Source organism: Monodelphis domestica, chromosome 2, assembly GCF_027887165.1.
Source record: "Monodelphis domestica isolate mMonDom1 chromosome 2, mMonDom1.pri, whole genome shotgun sequence".
Classification (NCBI taxonomy): domain Eukaryota; kingdom Metazoa; phylum Chordata; class Mammalia; order Didelphimorphia; family Didelphidae; genus Monodelphis; species Monodelphis domestica.
The window spans coordinates 327,037,506-327,053,253 of record NC_077228.1 but is presented as its reverse complement, the minus strand read 5'-3'; the positions used below and the strand labels follow the sequence as shown (position 1 = coordinate 327,053,253).

Genomic DNA, 15,748 nt, shown 5'->3' with positions numbered 1-15,748 from the left:
CTTTAAAAAAGAATGAAAGGGAACAAAGATAGTTGTTTAAACAAACTTGTCAGATGAAGGTGTTTGAGGGGTCTGTGTGTGTGTGTGTGTGTGTGTGTGTGTGTGTGTGTGTGTATACAAGTGCTATAAAAAGTATATTGTTTGGAAGAGAAAGAGGTCTTAGTTTTCTCTTATTATTTATGGTTTAAAACCTTTATCATATATGAGCATGCCTCTATATCCAAACAGGTCTATAAAGTATATTTGAGTATTCTCAAATAGGCAAAAGATAACTCTGGTAAATTAAAAGAGAAAGAAAAAAAAAGATAGCCAGCCCTTGGAGTTTGGCTTAGAGTGAAATGTTTTTAAAGAATTGCAGTGAATGTCTTAAAAAGAATTGGGAAATAATTTGCAATTCGGATACCTAGAGTGATAGTCTTTCTAGAGAACCACAAGCAAATTTGCATCCAGCAAGTGTTATAATGGAGCCAAACACATGGGCAAGGAAATTGTTATAAGCCATGAAATGCCAGACTTTTAGTTCTTCAGTAGTTAGTGGGTTTTTAATGGATCATAATCCACAATTGATGCATTCTTCCATCTGTTAATACAAACTCAGAAAAATCTTTTGTTGATTTACACAAATGGAAAGTGTTACTGTTACATATGTTCTGGTTGCATGTGTGTGTGTGTATACACATATATATATATATATATATATATATATATATATATATGGTTGTTGTTTCCATGATGCTGGAACAACTGGGTAGAAAAAAATTCTATCAGTGTTCTGTCTCCTTTGTGTTCCCAATTCCAAACAACTCGGACTTATTTTTCGCAGCAAGGGGACCAGCTGTTTTGGCATTATGAAGCTAGCCAAAGATTGAAAAATAAGAAGTGAGATTGTCCTGCTGGGAAGAACACTACCAGGGGGTACTGCTCAAGACTGGCAGCCATTTGTCACCCAATTATGGAGCATGTGAATGCTGCCCATGCACAATTCAGTGTGCTAACAAAAAATAAGGATATGAAAAGACTGGAAGTGTGCAGTTTCTGAGGCCTCCCTGGTAAATGGCTGAAACCCTTCTCTCCTCTGCCTTTTTTTCCTTTCTTTTTTCTTTTCTTTTTTTTTTTTTAAAGAGGAGAAGAAGGCACTTGGATTTGCATTACAAATCCTAGGCTCAAGAGCAGGAGGCTGGAACTTGTGAATGTGGTGTTCATAGTATGTTTGGGGGCTGCTCTTATCCTCCTCCTTGACTGAGGGTTGTGCTTTGTTAAGGAATGCTGGTGTTTGGAAAGACCTCAATGGGGGTGAGAAGTTTGAACAGAAAAGGCTAATCAAAGGTTGGGTGCTTCATGTTCAAGGCAAAATGATTCAGGCATTGGATAGAAAATCTTTTTTAGATCATGTTCAGTTTCTGAGTATGTCTTTATTTTAAAAAATAAAAATGATTCAGAAATCAAAATTCATGTAGTCTTTTAAAAAAACACTTACTTTCTGTCTTAGTAAAGATAGAAGGGCTAGGTAATTGGGGTCAAGTGACTTGCTCAGGATTACACAGCTAGGAACTGTCTGAGGCTATCTTTGAACCTAGGTCCTTCTGAATCCAGGTCTAGTGGTTTATCCACTGTGCCTCCTAGCTACCCCCAAATTAATCCAGTTTTAACTCATTCCTCTTAGGTTCCAATGTTCTTTTTCTCAAAGTGTCTTTTTGCTTTTTCCATGATAAAGTAAAAGGGGCTCTGGATTTGGAGTTGAATACCAGTTCTTCCACTTAGCTAGTTATTTGATCCTAGATAAATGGCATAAATCAATTTTCCAAGCCACAGTTTTCTTGTCTGCAAAATAAGGATAATAAATAAAATTTATATTACCTCTCTTACAGGGTTGTTGGGAAGATAATTTAAACAAGATATATAAAGTACAGCAGGACTTCATTTTATGTAAACTCAATATGTGAGAATTTAAATATACATAAATTTTAATTAAATGCTAAATCTCAATCATTTACCCAAATGACCAAACAACAAATATCTTTCCTGATCCAGTAATGGATATGATCTTAGTAAATCTTTGGGTAATGGGAGGTCTAATTTGCTTCTTTGCATTAAGTTTTCTAATTCATCTTCTTTGTTGCTTATGTATTATACTATATATAGATTTGAGGTCATGCTTTACCAATTTACTTCTGATTTCTTTGGATTTTGCCTCTTCTAAACTTCTTGGTATCTCAAATGCTATTCCTTCTTCCTATGTCATGGTTATACTTTGTGGTAACTTCCTTGCTGGAGAGATATGTAAGGCAGGTTTTTTCTCTATTCCTTTTCAAGTTAAAGTCTTTTTTGTTCAATTTATAAGATATCGGGTAAATATATTGTTTCCTTAAAATAATTAACGTTTGTTATATTTTTAAACACATAGTTAATTTCCTCCCTCCCAAGCATTCCCCCCCACTAGAGAAGGCATCATCTGACAAAAAGATATATGTATATTATTTATATATATATATATATAAATATATATATATAAACGATGTCTTATTCATTTCTGTTTGTTAGTCTTTTTCTCTGCAGGTGGTCACACAAGTTATTCTTCAAACAATTTTTCTGTTGCTGTATATAATGTTCTCTTGGTTCTGCTCATTTCACACTTTATAATTTCATGTAGGTCTTTCCTTGTTTTTCTAAAATTAACCTGCTTGTCATTTCTTAAGGTACAGTAGTATTCCATCACAATCATGCCACAACTTGTTCAGTCATTCTTCAATATAAATAAGCATATCCTTATTAGCCTTTTAAGTATCCTTCATCCTTAGCTAGGAACTTGCCATTCCTACGTTTTAAGCTATGATTCAGACATTGAAATCCCATTCTCAGATACCATCTTCTTAATCAGCCTTTCATTCCCCACATCTGTTTTTATATTCGTGTCAAGTTAACAAATAGATGTCTTAGCATCCTTCACCACCAATTGCCCCTATTCTATTTTTAAACTGACCTTTTTCAGAAAGACATTTGTGATAATATTTTTCAGTCAATATGAAAAAAAAGGCAAACTTTAAGCCAATCATAGATTTTTTGAGAAATTCGGGTGTGTCTCAGCAAAACTGGGTCATTAGACTTCCACCTATGACAATTGAATTATAGTTTAATATATCCTAATCTCTCAAAAAACTGGATATCTCTCAACAATTATGTCAAGATATGTCTCTTGCCTAGATATCTTTCTGGTCCGGATGTCTCTGCGTGCCATATATGGTCTGGTCTTCCACTTAGAGGGAACAGATCTTCTGAGCTACACCTGTTTCATCCTATTGCAAAATGTTGGCTTATAAAAAGTTACAGCATTAAGAGAAAATTAGGTTAGCCTAATAATTCATTACTTAATAACCTTATATAGTATATTTTCTATATTTCTATAATCACTAATCAATTATTGCCCCAGAATAATCACTTCCTTTGTATATATATATAGTAGTAGTCTCTCGGTAAACAAGGATGATGGTTGTCTTTGTGCGTTTTCATCTATGATAGATGAGTGTGCACAAAGACACTGGTGCGTGAAGGAGATTTAAGTGGGAAAGTCGATGCACAGAGACAGTCCCACTCTCTCGGCGTTGGAAGCCTGGGTCCAGTGGTACAAAAAATCGTTACACCTGGAGACTTCCTCAGCTGCATTGGATGGCCATGTTGTCTTTTGTGCTCCAACACACCCTAAGCACTCCACAATGCTTTGCTGCATCGCCCTCTCAGCCGTTGAACCTTCTTGTTGGTTTCTTCCATCTGTTTAGCCGAAGCAGTCTTCACATGCTGGGTGAGCAAGGCCCTGGTTCACCAGGGGTCTACGGCCCAATTGCTACCCTCACAAGGTTTAGTATAGTTTAGTAAAGTTTAAAGTTTAGTATATATATACTCTGAGTAATTCTATCATCTGGGTCTTATTCAAAGGGGTCAGGGATTATCATTCTCTTTACTTCTCATGTTATAGCATTTGTGTATCCAATTTTTCATTCCTTAGAGCAGGGGTCCCCAAACTTTTTACACAGGCGGCCAGTTCACTATCCCTCAGAGTGTTGAAGGGTCGGACTATAAAAACCTAACCCTAATCTTAACCCTAACCAGGCAGCAGCATACACAGTGAGGAATCCCCTCCCCCAGATTGCTGCTCACCATGCTGATGTCTTCCATTGTGAAACCACATAATCCTTTGTGCAGTGCCTTGTTCTAAGACACCATGCAAAGGATTCTGTCACCGGAAGTAGTACTATACATGAGCACCAAGTAGCCACACACAGTGCTCTTCTCATTGACCACCAATGAAAGAGGTTCTCCTTCCAGAAGTGCGGTGGGGGCTGGATACATGGCCCCAGGGGGTTGCATGTGGCCCACTAGCCATAGTTTGGTGACCCATGCCTTAGAGGATATAAGCAGTAGCTTCTTAATAAATGTTTCTGGTTCCTTCTCCTTCACGAAGAATCTCAAATTTGTTTCTTAGCTCCAAGTATTCATTCATTCTTTTCCTTCCTTTCCTCTACTCTATAACATTCTTCTGCTCTCCAATGTCATGGTGCTTCTGAGAATCCTACTCTTCCCTTTCAAATACTTTTGCTTCTTTCATATTGAAGCCCATATTCAAGAATACTTTTTTTCTTTTTCAATTTGAAGCCCTGCTCCTAGATTTCTAAGGAACTCTCCACTGTCCTTTATAAAATGCACTGTGGGAAAACCTTTCTTTTCTAGGAAGAAGAAAAGGCTTCACTTTGAGCAGAGATAGGAGTCATTGGGCTATGAGCTTCTTGAGAGCAGGAACTGGCTTTTGCTTTTAATTTGTTTATTTTTTGCCTTTCTTTGCCTATCATCACTTAGCATGGGGTGCCTGGCTCATAGGAAATGTATAATAAATGTTCATTGACTTGAATTGACAAACCATGCATGCTTAGTACAAATTCCTTCAAAATTCTACCCACTCTCCATACTTATTGAAAGTGAGTTTCTCAGTTCAAACCACAGTGGGAGGGAGTGATCACAACTTACTTCTTTGACAGCCTTTTTAGCTATTCTTAACAATTTAACAGCTACAACCAATGACTTTTCATTTTTCTTATTGCAACTGGTTTCCATTTTCTTAATTACTTTGCCTTACCAAATATTTTCTCCTCTTTACTAAACTCTCCTCCTTGTAAGGTCTTTCTTTTTAATCCTTTTCTTTCTTTATAATGAAGCCTCCTTCAAACTGAGACCTTCTTTTCTTACCTTGGTTCAGCCCCATTCATTTCTTCCTCAAGTTCTTCTTAACCTCTTGAGCTGGACCAAAAGGTCTCACTTTCCTTAGAAATATCTACCTATGATAGACTGTCCTGTTACCACCGCTGTCCTCTACCCCCAACCTCTGCTATTTTCCACCCAGTTGAAAATATCTTCATTTTATCTCTACAGAGTCAGTATCCAAAAAGATCTTAACAGATTAGAACACTGGCCTTAGAAGGGCCATAATTGGATAACTCTTCATCTGAAAAAGATCCAGGGGTTTTCATGGTTTTAGCCAGTTCAGCATGAGTCAATAGTGTGATATGGGAGCCAAATAGCTGATGAGGTCTTAGACTCAAGAGAAGCATCATGTCCAGGAGTAGGGTAATGCTGGTCCCACTGTGATCTATTAGCCTATGATCTATCATCAATCATCATGATACTCTGACAGTACAGTATGGTACAATGGAAAGAACATTGGATATATTGTCAGAAAGCCCAAGTCCTTGCTCTGCCACTAGTCAATGAAACTCTCTAAAACTTGATCTTAAGATAATGATAATGATATTGCATTCCATTCAGGGTTGTTTTGAAAGAAAAATGCTCTATAAATAGGAAATGATCTTAGAAAGGCAGTGAAAATAGAAGTGGCCTTGGACTTGGATGAGACAGGAATTTAAATCCCACCTCTGACACTTGCTATTTGTGTAATGATTGGTAAGTCATTCCACCACTCTGAGCCTCATTTTCAGCTTATTTGTAAAATGGAGATCATAACCTTTAATGAATCAACCTCATATTTATTTATTGTCAGGTTCCAATGAGATAATGGATGTATAGCTGTGTAGAAATGACATTTATTATTTTTGTTGTTGTTATATCTATTAAACACTAACCTGAACTTCTGTTCTAATGAGTTGAATCTTCTTATTATTCTTCTAGATGTCTGATATAATGGGAAAATAGTAATAACTGAGGAACAATTCAATTACAAATGATTTGTTGGCTAGGCAGTTAAAAAGACAATAGTCAATAGCTCCTCCCAATTAGTACAAAGACCCCAAATACAGAATAAAGCAAATTATTATACCGAAAAACCCCAATTTATCAAATAAGTCCAAAAGATGAATTAATTATAATGATACAATTCAGTATACAAAATTAGATAGGCTAATTCCTATTTTGAGGAAAGTTTAGGGCATTCAAAGTTGGAAGTAAAAAGAAGGAGGTTTCAGCCCAACTGAGAGGGGGTTGTGTATTTTCACACATTTCAGGGTCCTCTATTAAAAATGCTGATTAGTTATAACTACCTGTACATATGGAACAATAGATGATTTATATAATCTAGTTTCCCATTGGGAAACAACTAAATGGAAGAGATTTAGCAGCACAAGATGGAACCCTCAAGTTAGAATCTAACTAACTAACGCTAAACTAACAGCATTTTATACAAGATCTTTAATTTCTCTTAACACTGATACCCATCCCTGCTTCCTCTTCCTTTTTTCTTAGTCATACTGTTGCTACCCATGCCAAAAGCTCCTGGATTTCACTGGAGCCACTCAAGATTTCAGATAGCTTTTTACTTCTGAACATCTCTTTTTCGTCCTGGAGGCAAGACTGTGTATCCTCATTGTGCTACCTTGTGGCTGTCTACCTTTCCCAGGATCTTGAAAGACTTCCCTTTCTACCATGATGCTCTACTAGCACTTATTCATTGAGCAATACTCTTCCCCCTAAAGGCAAGAACAAAATCCCAGGTTGGGCGTATGCTAAATTGGCAAATGGAACTGTTGGCCACACTTGGAGTAACCTCCCCCTCTGCATCTGCCAGACTACAATTTTCCCATTGCTTTCCAGAGCTCACATCAACTTATCAGTTTTATTTTCCTAATGAAGTGACAGGGAATAGAAATGATGAGGCTAGATTTGGAGAAGAAGGCTGGGCCTGGGAAACCCTGTTCATAGCAATCAACAAGATAAAGGTGCTGAAATGATGACAGCACTTAGTTTATAGTGCCACATGAACATTGTGCTTGAATAGGCAAGATAAAAATTGTGCTGGGTATGTAGTCAGGCAAGTCATGTTAAAAACCTGGTTCTGATATTCTCTAAACCTAAATTTTCCTTATATGTAAAAATAAGGATATTAATACCTTCTAACTACTTTCCTCACAGAGCTATTATGAGGAAAACACAGTGTAAACCTTACAGAACTCAGAAATGTGACTTTTTGTTATTTAAATATCTTCCATGAAATCCCAACTCTACTACCAACTATGTAATCTTGGGCAAGTCACTATGGCAAGTCTCAATTTACTCATATTGAAAATGGGAGCACAAATATATACTCTTCCATCCTTTTTAATTATATGTAGCTTCCAGAATATGTCCAAAATTAGAATATTTGAATCAGAGTATATAGACATTTTAGTCACTATATTTGCATAATTCTAAATCATTTCCAAAATGGTTGTACAATGCACAACCTCAGCAACAATACACTAATGCACCTAGATTCCCATTACCCCTCCAATATTGACTATTGCCATTTTTTTGTCATCTTTGTCAATTCATAGAGGGTGAGGTAAAACCTGAGGGTCCTTTTGATTCATATTTCTTTTATATTATTTGGAACATTCTTTCTTGTATTTGAGAATATTTTGTGATTCTTTAGAGAATTATTTGTTAATATCCTTTGACCACTGATCTAATAGGGAATAGCTATCATTTATATGTGTGTTAATTTTTATTATATTTTTGGAAGTTTTATTTAATTAATTAATGTAGAATAGTTTTCCACGGTTACAAGATTCATGTTCTTTCTTCCTCACCCCCACCCCCTTGCACTCCATTCCCATAGCTCACATGCAATTCCATTGAGTTTTACATGTGTCATTGATCAAGACCTATTTCCCTATTGTTGATATTTGCACTAGGGTAATCATTTATCCCCATCATATCCCCATAAACCCATGTGATCAAGCAGTTGTTTTTCTTCTGTGTTTCTGCTCCCACAGTACATTCCCTGGATGTGGATAATGTTCTTTTTCATAAGTCTCTCAGAATTGTCCTGGATCATTACATTGCTACTAGCAGAGACGTTCATTACATTTGACTGTACCACAGTGTATCAGTCTCTGTGTACATTGTTCTCTTGGTTCTGTTCCTTTCACTCTGCATCAATTCCTGGAGGTCATTCCAGTTCACATGGAATTCTTCAAGTTTATTATTCCTTTGAGCACAATAGCATTGAGGATATTTCTTCTAGTGAAATATATCACAACCCTTTAATACATTTTCATCCTTTGGGACTCCTGTTCATATATTCCTATAAATCTTCCCCTGTACTGGGTTACTTAAAATGTATTATATCTTCTTCTAGATCTACTGGGATTATATGAGCTTTCAATGTGCAGAAATAGTATCTATAAGATTTTCTTTACTCTCCCTGTCTGACTGGTCCACATACTTTCCCAATAAATCATTTATTTGATAATATCTTTATGATACTTTTCCCATGGCATTTTTCACTGGCAATATGCTGCAGCCCAAAGACATCTGCCATAACAATCCACATTGTTCTTTTGTTTATATTCAACTTTAGGCGTATGGACTGTGTCCCATAATTGTGGGCATATAGCATCAATGTAATGATACTAGTATTTCGAAGATGGACCTTTGCTTCAGTAAACAGCACAGCACAACAGAAGGTCCTAAGTTCAAATGTAGACTCAGACACTTCCTAGCTGTGTGACCCTGGGCAAAACAATTAACCTCAGTTCCCTAGCCCTTATCACTCTTTTGCCTTGGAAAGGATATTTAGTATTGATTCCAAGATAGAAGGTAATGTTTTTTATTTAAAAAGGGAAAAAAATAATAGCACAGTTCCCTCAAAGATCATCTCACTTCCTCCCATTTAATTAAGGTTACAGCTCATTATTCATCTACAATGTATGTCTATTATACATGTACTTCTCCATCGGTTCTATGGTCTGTTCATTCAACTTTTATTATAGACAAGATAATGAGTATTCTTTATGCACTTGATTTTTTCTGTTGGGGTCATTAGGATGCACTCTTTTAAGTGATTATGTAACTCATTTAAGAGGTTTTGAATTGTTCTAGGAAAGGATGCATTCAACACATTGTCAGGAAAATCTCACAATCTGTAGAGAATCTACCTTTGACTTGGACTCTGTGCTAGAGTTAATGTGTCAGTGCTTTACCTCCATCATGGACCTCCATCATTTAGACACTATCTAGTCTAGTGGTTCTCCCCATCTTCATTATCTTCACTGCCATTTCTATTCCTTCATTCAACATACCAGGGATCGTGATGTTTAAATGTATGGGTTCCACTGTCATTTATTCAAGGATTATATACAAAACCCCTACCTTCTATCTTCGAATTGTTACTGTAGTAGAATTTCCAAGGCAAAAGAGTGATACCAGGGCTAGGCAACTAGAGTTAAGTGACTTGGCAGGGATCACACAGCTAGGAGGTGTATGAAGCAAGGTTTGAACCCAGGACCTGCCATCTTCAGACTTGGCTCTGTCTGCTGAGGCTGACTAGTTGTGTGACCCTAGGCAAGTCACTTTAATATCAATGCTTTAGTTTCTATGTCTGTAAAATAGAAATAATAATACTTAAAACAAATTATTATTGTGAGAATCAAATAAGAAAACAAATATAAAGCACTTTGTAGTCCTTCAACTGCTATGTAAATGCTATTACCAACTATCATTTTTCTTAGTGTTCATTAGAGAGTATAATGTCTACTTGTTGTGAGATCAGGGCTGGATATATAGAGATCTGGTTACTTAATAAAAAAGGATCCAAGATAGGACATTGGAGAACACCCACAATTAGAAAACTCAATATAAAAGATCTATCTTGCAAAGGAGAGTGAGGAATGGTCAGATAGGTAGGAGCAAAGCTGAGAAAGGGCAAGATTGCCCCAAACCTCAAAGAGAAAGGTCCCATAAGAAGAGGATGGTTGTACCATCACAAAACATCTCAAATTTGTTATTTTGTCTATATTTCCATTAGCATCTGTTTCCTCTCTGAATAACCCTAGTTCAAATCATCACCATGGCCTCGAATTATTGCAGTATCTTCCTAATTGGTCTTTTTTGTCTCTCCCCTCTCTAGTGTAGCCTAGACACCACTGATGTCAAACTCATATAAGAAACAGATCCTCATTGTTGACATATTGACTTAAAAAAACAAATATTGATATTATCTGTGTTGTAACTTATTTGTTAGACATTTGCCAATTACATTTTTATTTGGTTCCTGCTATACTAGAGTTTTGTGGTGTAAAGATTAAAATTAATATTCAATACTCCAAGTATTATTTTAATATTATTTATTAAAATCCACTTAGAGCAATTAATAAAAAACAGATCCAGGAGAAAAAAAAACACTCCCTCCTTCATGCTGGTACCAGCCAGAGAGGCTGCATGGGCAGAAACAGAATCTCAAAACCCCTATCCATGTAAGGAGACACAGACAGGAAAAGGAAAAGGGAATTGTGAGATATGTAGTCTCTAGGGTTCAAAATTCTAAATCAATACATCTCCCTGTGTTCCTTTAGGAGATCAGTCTCCCCAGTGGATCACAAAAACATAACTAACTTATAACTTGAACTAGAGGGATATACAAATATTATAGTTTTTAAGGGAAATTAGAATAATTTGAGGATAAGGGGAAAATAAAAGAAAAAAGGAACAAAACCAAAAATAGTTGCATTGACAAAAAGCCAATTAGGGGTCAGTCCCCTTTGGCATAAGAGTGTACATTCAAAACAAAAGCATTTCAGCCCCCTCAAAGTTCAAATTTGCCATGTCTCAAAGTTCACTCTGGATCTTCTGGTGCATTGTGTGGTTTCTGCAGGCATCTTCATGGCGCCTTCTAGATTCTGGGAGGTAGTCTCTTGTTCTAAATTAGGCTCAAATTCAATTCAAAGTTCACAACAATAACATAGGCCCCCCTGAGGAAAATAATAATGAATCCCCCCCCCATGAGGATACTGGGTGGGATACATGTAGGAATTACACAGGGATATATGGTCAAGTCATAAGGCATATGAATCAAGTATCAAAAACATCAAGAGAGTCAAAGAACTAAAAAAAAAAAAGATAACCTCTGAGTCAGATAAAAAATATAAAAAGAAAACTTGAACAAAATTCTAGGAAGAAGGAAAAAAGAAAAAAAAAGAAAAAATATCACAACTCACAACAGGTTCTTGTAGAGATCCATGTCTCACAAGCATACAAGCAGTCACCAACTCAATTTAGCAGTCTGGACTACAGTAAGTTGTCACATCATGAGAGAAAATAGAAAAAGAGACTAAATCTCAAGACAAATAGGAAATAGAATTCCCTGATTCAACCCTTTTCTTCGCTTTTTTGGGGTGATGGAGCCAGAACAATTGATGTTATGATCGTGATATAGAGTGTGGTACAAGGAAGTCCTGCATTTAACACATGTTAAACAGCCACAATCTTGAGTCTCACACATGATCAAGTCATTGTGCTTTTTGTGCATAATGTAGAATCCCCTTAGGATTGGCTTGGTTTCTTTCACCTTTTTGTCCTTGTTTGATACTTTGCAAGTCAACTTCTGTGCTTCTTTGTGGTCTATTTGTCCTTGAATTAGACATAGTCATCAAGCAAAAGTCGCATAATAGTTAAGTAACTAGTGGCAGGTTGCCATAGTCCAAAGCCTTTTTGGGTATGCTTTTTACATGATAGGTAAATGGACATCTTAGTTTATGCTACTGAAAAAGTAAAAAGAGTAAAAAAAAAACAAAAAAACCACAACTTTTCAATAATAGTGACATGTTTCAAAGGCAAAAAAAATGAGAAAGGAAATGGAAAAAATAAAATATTGTATGACACATAGGAAGAAAACAAAATAGTAAACAAAAACAAAATAGTAAAATTGCGTATATTTCACAATTACAGAGGTAAAGTATAGAGACTAGTTTTAAAAAAAATAAGATTCATTTCCTCTTAAATTTAACATGATCCACAGGGGGCAGCTGGATAGCTCAGTGGATTGAGAACCAGGCCTAGAGACAGGAGGTCCTAGGTTCAAATCTGGCCTCACCCTCTTCCTAGCTGTGTGACCCTGGGCAAGTCACTTGACCCCCATTGCCTAGCCCATACTGCTCTTCTGCCTTGGAGCCAATACATAGTATTGACTCCAAGACGGAAGGTAAGGGTTTAAAAAAAAAAAAACATGATCCACAGTGCAAGTACAAATAAGGTAAACAAAACAAGGGGAGTGCAAATGAGGTAGATAAAACAATCACATCAGGTCAATATAGGTCACTAATATAGATTTTCTTCTTTGAGGTAGTACATGTGTTGCCCTATAAGGCAATTTGTGCAAATACAAGGATAACCAAATAAAGTGTAACAAAACAGTATAAATCCAGCAAGAAAGAAGTCCAATCACAATCAATAGTCAAATTCAATCAGTGCAAGCAATTATCCATTAACAACAGAAAGTACTTGTTTTTCATGGCTACAATGAATCCAAGTCCTTCTCTCTAATTTTTATGGCTGTTGATGTAGTTAGTAGGATCTAGAATGATCCACCATAAGCAGGTTCAGTTGACCCAGTATGTTTGAAATTCTTTATGTACACACTATCACCTGGGTTTAAATAATGAAGCGAGAAATCTATGGGGCCTGCTTGAACAGCAGCTCCAGAGTTGTGGAGTTCTCGCAATTTTGTTTGTAATTATCTGATATATGTAGCAATGGTTGTATCCCTTCCTAAGAGTGAGGTATAGGCAGGGGTAAATGGTTGTGCCTGAAGAGGTGAATGTCCAAATAGCATCTCAAATGGTGAGATGTGTAAATCACCTCTGGGTCTGCTTCTGAGATAAAATAGGGCCAGAGGTTAGAATTTCAAGCCATTTTAAATGAGTCTCCCTACACAATTTGCCAATCATGTTTTTAAGGTCTTTATTCATTTGTTCAAATTGGCCAGAGCTCTGGGGATGATATGGTGTATGAAATTTAGGACTTATCCCCCAAAATGAATAAATTTGAGATAAGACCAAATCAGTAAAATGAGTTCCTTTATCCAAATCAATACGTGCTGGCAGGACAAAAAGAGGTATATGGATAGGGACAACAGGCAGTAAGACATCAGGGTCTGAAAAATCAAAGGCTCTTATGCCCACCCCACCCCCATATAACTTCATAATCTTTGGGTAGTACCATGACCTCCCCCCTAAAGGGCAGTCATACCCTGGGTGTTTTGGGGACAAGCTCCACTAAAAATATACTGCTGTGGGGTCATTTGTTATGGTTGTCAAGTGCCTGATTTGTGTCCCTAGGATTATTATTAGCAGCCCTAAAATTATGATTCCTAAAATCACCATTATAATTAACATTTCTTTAATTGTTCCTATAAGAATTTCTCTGGTTGGTATAGTTCATCATTGCCTGGGAAAAATTTCTACAGTTCATCATTATGAGGCCCTTCTTCTGACAGAAGTGGCAGGTAAGGGACTGATAGTTAGATCCTTGGAGAGGGGCTCCAATCATTGGTTGAGCATCATTCCCTTTGTCTTATTTATCAAACCTATCCTGTAAAGATTTTATTTCTTTTTTCAAGGTTTCTATAACATTATTAACCTCTTTCTGTTTGGTTTTTGGGTTTTTGTTTTTGGTTGATGTGTTTTTTTTTGGCCTTTAAAGACATAAACATCAGTGTTCCTCAACTATTCAAAGTCCATCTGAGGCCACCATGGGCAATGAGTCTTAAAATAATCATAGACCACTATGCAAGAGTTGTTGACAAAATGTCTCTTTATTTGCTTAATATCTTTGTCTTTAGAAATATCAAGATCTAGACACTGATCCCCCAAACTCAATGAACTTATCCATGAATTGTGAGGGTGTTTCATTATTAGATTGTCTAAGGCTTTCAAATTTTGACCATGCTTCCATATCCTCGGAGCATTCTCACATAGCTGTTATAATGGCCTCCCTATAATGATTTAATTGCAACTGGTCCTCAGGACTGCTATAATTGCATGCAGGATCCTGAGCTGGCCAGTGTGATGCACCACACCCCTGGACCTTGTTTACATGAGAGATGATCTTATTTTTATCACATTCCATATGAAAATCATTGAGCAAATTCTCAACATCCTTATAGGATGGGTCATTTGATAAAAAATATCAGCCATCTTCTTTGTCACCACCAGTGGTTCACATTCAAAATGAGGTAAGTTATCTTTCAGTTCTCCAATTTCTTGAGGAGTGAAAGATATATGGTGTTTTAGGGTCACCACATTCCCATATTTCTGGCACTTCCCTTAAGGAGAAAAGGAATTTATAGGAATCATTCGATGTCTGTGGCTGTGAGCCAGCTGCTTAACCGGGGTTTGGCCAAGCTATGGGCAGGAATGGCCAATCAGGCTGACCAGGCTGCTCTCCAGGCCATGGGTGGGGAGCTCTCCACCAAATCCCCCAAATTAAGGTAGCTGGGTCAGTAGGAGACTGACCATCAGGCTGGGGTGGAAAATACTCACAGCTGTCAGAGACTTGGAAGGCAGAAGGAGAACTAGAGGAACAAGCTGCAGCTGGGTGGCTGAAGCTGGGGTTTGAAAACTCCCAGCAGAAGAGCAGCTTTTGTTTGCAAACCAATAGCAGTTTTAAACCACAGGGTTTGGGCAAGCTAGTGCTTTAATGCCAATTGCTAATAGCTGGTGGAAGCAGCTGTGCTCTGGTAGTGCAGCCAGGGCAGAAACTGCTGGCTCTAAAAAAAAAAAAAAGCTCTGAGTTCTAAAGTCCCTTCTTAGAGTCGCCAAAAAATGTAAAGATTAAAATTAATATTTAATACTATTTATTAAAATCCACTTAGAACAAAGAGCAATTTTAAAAAAAGAGAGCCAGGAAAAAAGCACTCCCTTCTTCACCTTGGTACAAACCAGAGGGGCCATGTGGGTAGAAACAGAAACTCAATACCCCAATCCACAGAAGGAGTCACACAGACAGGAAAAGGAAAAGGGGATTATGGGAAATAAAGTCTCTAGGGTTCAAAATTCTAAATCAATACAGTGGAGAATTTTCAGTGAGTTGGACACCGCTACTCTCTCTAGCTACTAAACAGATATTTTTAAAGCACAGGTCTGAGTATGTCAATCTGCCATTCAGAAAAATCCAGCAACTCTTTCTTATCTATGATAAAAATATAAGTGCTCCTGTGTTTGGTTTCAAAAAAATTTTTTTTTACCTTCTGTCTTAGAATCAATACAAGTCCCTACACCAAGATAAATTCAAAATGGGTGAGTGACTTAAACATAAAGAAGGAAACCATAAGTAAATTGGGTAAACACAGAATAGTATACATGTCAGACCTTTGGGAGGGGAAAGGCTTTAAAACCAAGCAAGATATAGAAAGAATCACAAAATGTAAAATAAATAATTTTGACTACATCAAACTAAAAAGCTTTTGTACAAACAAAACCAATATAACTAAAATCAG

General features: G+C 36.8%; 1 protein-coding gene across 7 annotated transcripts in view; it reads left to right on the top strand.

Annotated features, from left to right (window-relative positions):
* FILIP1 (filamin A interacting protein 1) overlaps positions 1-15,748 on the top strand; it is a 351,039-nt gene that overhangs the window by 265,990 nt on the left and 69,301 nt on the right. The gene's annotated exons all lie outside the window — the stretch shown is intronic.